The sequence below is a fragment of the Argentina silus genome (genome assembly GCF_951799395.1).
Source record: "Argentina silus genome assembly, chromosome: 12".
In the NCBI taxonomy this organism is placed as follows: domain Eukaryota; kingdom Metazoa; phylum Chordata; class Actinopteri; order Argentiniformes; family Argentinidae; genus Argentina; species Argentina silus.
Genome location: NC_139666.1, coordinates 4973650 through 4979649, shown reverse-complemented (window position 1 = coordinate 4979649; position 6000 = coordinate 4973650). Strand labels below are relative to the sequence as shown.

Here is a 6000-nt window from a genome sequence, read left to right as displayed (position 1 = left end):
TCTGATATTGTGTCTTGTTATCGATAAGTTCCCATTGAATTCACTATTGAAATCTCCCAGAGATAAAATGGAAAAATATAAACTGTGATATTGGTGTCTGAATATATCAGTAAGAGCCAAGACCTTTTCCAATAACCGCACCTAATCCAAATGTATATTCTATGCAGGGCCAAGGGATTGTATTTGGGTGCAACCCATCGGTGTTTGGTTGCTAACATAAGCCAATTCCAGAGCGACATGAATATGATGATCTGACCTTCTATTCCCTATCCCTAATCAAAAGGCTCGGTCCCAGAGCGAGAACCCTCACTCTCAACCAATGCCCTTCCGCCTGAATAGTCGCTTAGATTGAACTATTTCGTGGCACCTTCATCGCACTAATTGCTTATGCAAAAATGCAGATTTGTATTAATTAGTTACTCCACTGATTAGTTATTTGGTATTTGCGTGTAATAAATCATGCTGGAAGGTACGGACGTAACATTTTGGCTGGCGACCCAGCTGTGGCCCAGTGCGGGATGTGGTTTCACTAATAAGGAACCCTTCCGGCGGGCTCATGTGGCAGGTACAGCCACCTGCTGCACGCGTTCCTGACTGATCCCTTATGCACATATGACCTACATTTCCTGCAGGTATTATTTTCCATGGTGAAAATAATATTATTATGATCATTATAGAAAAATCAATAAATATATATCTTTTTTTAAAACAAGTAATAATGATATTAATAACAATGATGGTGTGTTTTATATTATTATTATTATTATTATTATTATTACTATTGTTATGATTATGATTAGGATTAGGATTCTTCATGACTTTTTTTTTTTTACCACTGACCTGATATTAACAACACAATTATGATAGGCTTACTATTGTTAGGCCTACAATTGGTAATAGTCCACCAATAATGATCGTAACAATTAACCGGGTCTGTTGTTACCTAACCGGGGAAGATCTTTTACTTTCGTTCTTCAGTCATACGGAACAAATTATTCATCGTGATTTCTTTAGAATTAGAGGCAAAAAAACTAAACTAAATCAATATATAAGTATAGTAGTATATTCATATATTTTGTGTAAATAAGGTCGAAGCAGTTCATTAGCACAATTTCGGAGACTTTATTTGAATTCATAGTTTTACAATAAAACAAAAACATATATCAACAACATTATATCCTTCACCTTTTGTTTTTACAGCGCACCTATGTGCTTATGTGTTCTTAAAAAAGGAAAGGGTGCTGTGTGTTAAAAAGTCATCGAAATGCAGGATCAATTAGGCAGATTATAAAGTACCATTCTTATTCCATCGCTGTGCATTTATTCTCATTATCCTTCGCTATGCATTTATTATTTATTTCAGTCCAGTCGGCTATATTCCTCGCTTAGGGCCAATGGCCATAGACCTAGGCTACAACGTAGGAATTGTTTCCCAAAGTTTATTGCGAGAGAGATAAGTAGTGGTTGTATTGGATATACAATGGCGTCGTCTTGTGGTGAGCTTTGAACATTACGTCGGTGGCATCAGAGAACCCTCATCTTTTTGTATATTCTTTTTTTTTAATTTATTTTTTTACTGTCAACGTGAGATAACCTAAAATGTTTTTATTTTCTCATAATGCCATATGTGACATGCAGATAGATGTGATAGTATTCAGTTGGACGAGAATAATATATATATATATATTTAAAACTGATGCAGTGTGTATCTCAATTATATGCCCGCAAAATCGGTCACTGCAACAGTCAGACCTCTCTTATCGTGTCACATTGTAGCATACCTTCATGCTCTGACTTGAACATCACAGCCAGGTTGATAAAAGAAAGAAGTACATGACATCTGATGCCGACCAAGTATCTTCCAGAGAGATAGATGTTTCTGTCTCATCAATATTTGCAATGCTCTCACATCTCCAGCAGGTTACAGAATATCCTTCTGGAAGACGTCACCTCATCCCATTTTTTAAGACTCGCCCCTTGTTATGTTACCACACTCCATCCGGAAGCGGAAGACTACTACTTGTTAAATGAAGTTTTCTAAAGTTAATCAAATTCCACGGAGCTGCCACTCAGTCCCGACAACTGCGTTCCAAACCGCATTATAATGGTGAGTGCTTATGTTTTTGACGGGGACGCACGGCGATGTTATTGAGTTTGTTGGCAAACTTTTACAATGTCGCACTTTGCCTGATGCCCTTTTGGTGTGTTTGCCATTAATTTCGATTCGCATCGTTTTCAAGTGTGTTTGACAGCTCTTATGTCAGGTGTGTCGGGAAAGTTAACTCGGAAAAGAAAATCTCTTAAAAAAATATAATTTAAGATAATGTCAGGCTGTGTATCATTTGTAAATGACGAAAAATTCTTATACATTGGTGTTGTCAACAATTCACAATGAAAGTACTTTTTTTTCGTTGTCGCGACTTTTTGGTTGCAAAGCTACTTGTCTGTTGCTTGGTTTGTATTCATTGTGACACGAAAACTAATGCGAATATGGTCTTTCCAATATTCCCCCATGTGCGACCTGACCGTAAATCTGTATGATGATTTGACAGGTGTCAAGACAAGTCGGCATACAGTGCTACATTGCATCATGCATTCTCTAAGTGTGAAAGAAAATGTTTTTCTCAGTCCTTGATGTAGGCTACTGTATTTTGGGTCATCTAACTGTCCTTTGTAATACAGACAGGGTTCCCAAAACACTTGCAGCTCTGTTAGAGCGTAGCGCGTTAGGCTGGACAATGTGTTAGTGAACTGTAGATCTAACAGCCCTATCACCTTTAATGCAGATAGATGTGGCATTGAAATAAGCATGACAAGTGTAGCCTAATTTGAAATATTTTATCATAGGAAGATCTATGGATTACTATGTACCGTAATACTGTGGAAAGAGGACTAAAAGTTTGTCTCCTATTTAATGCGTCACTAACCCACAACCTCTTGTTTGTAGTGATAAGCAATTATGTTTTTTTCTCTATTTTTAAGTTCATGTTCCATGTTTGCATTAAAGCCGAATACGCCAACGTTTCTTTCTATTTTTATCTCCAGTGAAGGTGTGTATGCGGTTATGTTTTTGCATGTACAGTACTGGGTAAACGTTTTGTTTCTGTGGGTGTGTATGCTTCTTTGAAAAGTCAACACTAAACTGGAAAGGACTCTGCTACCTCATATTGTTGTTTTTATTATGACTCATTGTTGCACTGTTGAGGAGCTAGCTTGCCCAAAGCAGTATTCAGAGTATATGACAAAAACTACATTGGTTTAACCCACCCATAGGCAGCAATAGCTAACTCGGGTCCCTTAATCTTTCCTGTGTAATGTCCTTTGACATGTTAGAAAGTAGGACAAACGTTCCTTGAGTAAACTGCCTCGCTGGTGTCACCAGCTTGTGTGTCTTTCTGTGACGTCGTCCAGGTGTGTTTGAGCCACACCTTTCCTGGAAGGCTTAAGTGTTTGCAGAGCTAACACAGATGGATCCACAAACCATGACCCATGTCTGCTGCATTCCTCCCAAGATTGTGAAAGTGTTTGTCAGTCGCGTTCCTTTTATGTTAGGGAGAGGTCTGAAAATAACTGGTATGCATGGCAGGCATCCTGCTCTGTGTTATTGTTGTAGGAGAAGAATTCGGGACAATCATGTAAAACGACTTGCACATCTTTTGAATTCAACCCTTAAGACGTCCACTTTCAAAGGCACCTTTTGACTGGTTGATTCTTGTAGCAGTGTCATCGTCATAAGCAAGCAGTGTTTGGCCTGCATACCTGCATGATTTATTTTGGCATGAGGCACAGTTTTTGCAAAATCAAGCCGTGCGGAATTACATAAGCGTCTGGCTGTAAGCGGTCAAGACCCGAGCAGCAACGAGCCACGGTGTCTGTGTTTCCCTGCGTTGAATGTGTTCCCATTGAGAGGCCAGATTTTTAATCAGAATCAATCAGAGCAGGTCTGGGGAGAAGTTGCTCCGAGGCATGGATCTAGGATGAGCTTCCCCTCCCCAAATCCTCACACTAACTATTAGGGGGGGAAAACACAAAATGGACCCAAGACCAGCGTCTAAGTGTCACTCTGTGCTCTGTTGGAGACGCAGGAGGTTCTGATTTCTACTAGTAGAGCTAGTAGTTGACGATCCTGAGCTTGTGCTCTCTCTCACATCACCACTCTGTGAGAAAGATCCCTGTGTACAAAAAGGCCCACCCCACGAACCAATGTACTTCTTCACCCCTTGAACCAATGTACAAGACTTTTAACACCGTCACAGTCTGTTCTTCTTGGTTTGTTTGTCTGCCAGGCTCAGGTCCTTTCAGTCACGTAGCCCAACACCACTGATGTGGGTTCTGTCTGTCTCTATCTCCATGAAATGTGAAGGACTTTAGAGGCCCTGGACACAGGAAATGAAGTTGGCTGTCATCCCACGAGAGAGAGAGAGAGAGAGAGAGAGATATTTTGTCATGTTTCCAGACCTTTCTGTTCTGTTGACATCTTTTGCTCAGTAGTAAAGCTTACTGTGTGTTGTTGTGCCATCCTTCCCATGGCGGTCATAAAGGGAGAGTCCTGAATCATGTAATTGTGGGGTTTTAAGGTGCTGTTGTGATTGGACATAATTGCCTCTGTTTTGAGTTGTGAAACTAAGCTAGGCTAAGTGATGAAGCATTGTAGTTCCTTGTTGCCATGTCATCTCTGTTTCATAATCATGCCTTGCACAGCCCCTATCAGCCGGACGTCAAGACAGCCAACTTGCTCCAGAGGGACAACACAGCACCATATCTAGCAAGAGAAAAGTAGGTTATGTAATCACTGTCACATGCAACTAGCAATTCTTTCTAGCAGTCTGTAGTCATTTCTAGTTTCACTGTTCTTTTACCAGGATGTGTTCTGAGGTTAAGAATCTATTGAGGGAGGCCTGGTATTGTGTGTGTCTGTGTGTCTGTGTGTCTGTGTGTCTGTGTGTCTGTGTGTGTGTGTGTCTGTGTCTGTGTCTGTGTGTGTGTGTGTTTTGAGACTGGAAGTTTAACAGCCCACCCCCTGGCTCACTGCTCTGGCCTTAGCCTACATCTCCTGTAGCTCAGCCTCTCCATATGTTTGTTTCACACCAGTCAGATGGGAACCCAGGGCAACGCTGAGCCTGGTTATGCTAATGATTAACCAGTGTTATGATAATGAAGGTACGGTACATGGCGTGTCCGTGTTCCTAGTGGTACACGTACCAGCCTGAGGAGGTGAACTCGAAGGACAATGTTCCCGGACTATTTTTGGCAGGAGTTGTGGGGGGGGCGGGGGCAGTGAGTCCTGTACTGGAAGAGAAGAGTACATACTGTACACATAATCCACTTGCTCCAGTTGGGCAGGTGCTGAGGTACATGCTCCTAAATGCATCTATTACAATTATTATTGTAAATACCTGTAAACAACACAGGTTGTTTGTATTACACATGTGAATAGTCCCCTTTTTCTTAGTGGGTCCTGTGCTGCCACTCGCCTCATTGTGGGACAGCCCAGGGGTCTTTCATAGGGGGGCAGGCACAACATTTATGTGCTGCAAATCGGAGAGCTGTCTCCAACTCCAAAATGGTTTCCAAACCAAACAGTCTCATGTGACTCCATGGTCAATCTAGCCTGCTGATTGGTCAAGCTTTGTGGTACATTCTGTGATTTCAGAGATAGCTGGCTTTCTGAGCACTAGTCTCACTAGAGAAGCATATAATTACTGGTGAACTCCAAGTAATTTCAGCGAAGCTATTAAATTAGGGAAATCTAGTTAAATAGTAATGCTGCTTGCTTTGCCAGTGCTGTGTTCCTCACAGATGGTTACCTGTAGATGGTAATTGGGTACTGGACCTCTATGAAGCAATTTTTTAATATGTATTTGTGTTTTTTTTTTTTTTCTTCACAATTGTGAAATAAGCAAACCAATTAAAAACAAATCAAAATAATGAAATCAAAATAAAACTCAGTGGAGGTGTGGACCAGGGTTTCAGCTGCAGAGGCATATGCCCCTGACCCCT

General features: G+C 40.9%; 1 protein-coding gene across 6 annotated transcripts in view; it reads left to right on the top strand.

The window, feature by feature from the left end:
- Window positions 1–2002: 2002 nt before the first annotated feature.
- The window catches only part of itprid2 (ITPR interacting domain containing 2), a 31939-nt gene continuing 27941 nt past the window's right edge, over window positions 2003–6000 (top strand). For 4 of the 6 annotated variants that reach the window (XM_083682457.1, XM_083682458.1, XM_083682456.1 and 1 more), the window contains exon 1: window positions 2003–2107. The gene's annotated coding sequence lies outside the window, so the exon portion shown is untranslated. The remainder of the gene's footprint in view (window positions 2108–6000) is intronic. The other 2 variants (XM_083682460.1, XM_083682455.1) reach the window with 1 other exon arrangement.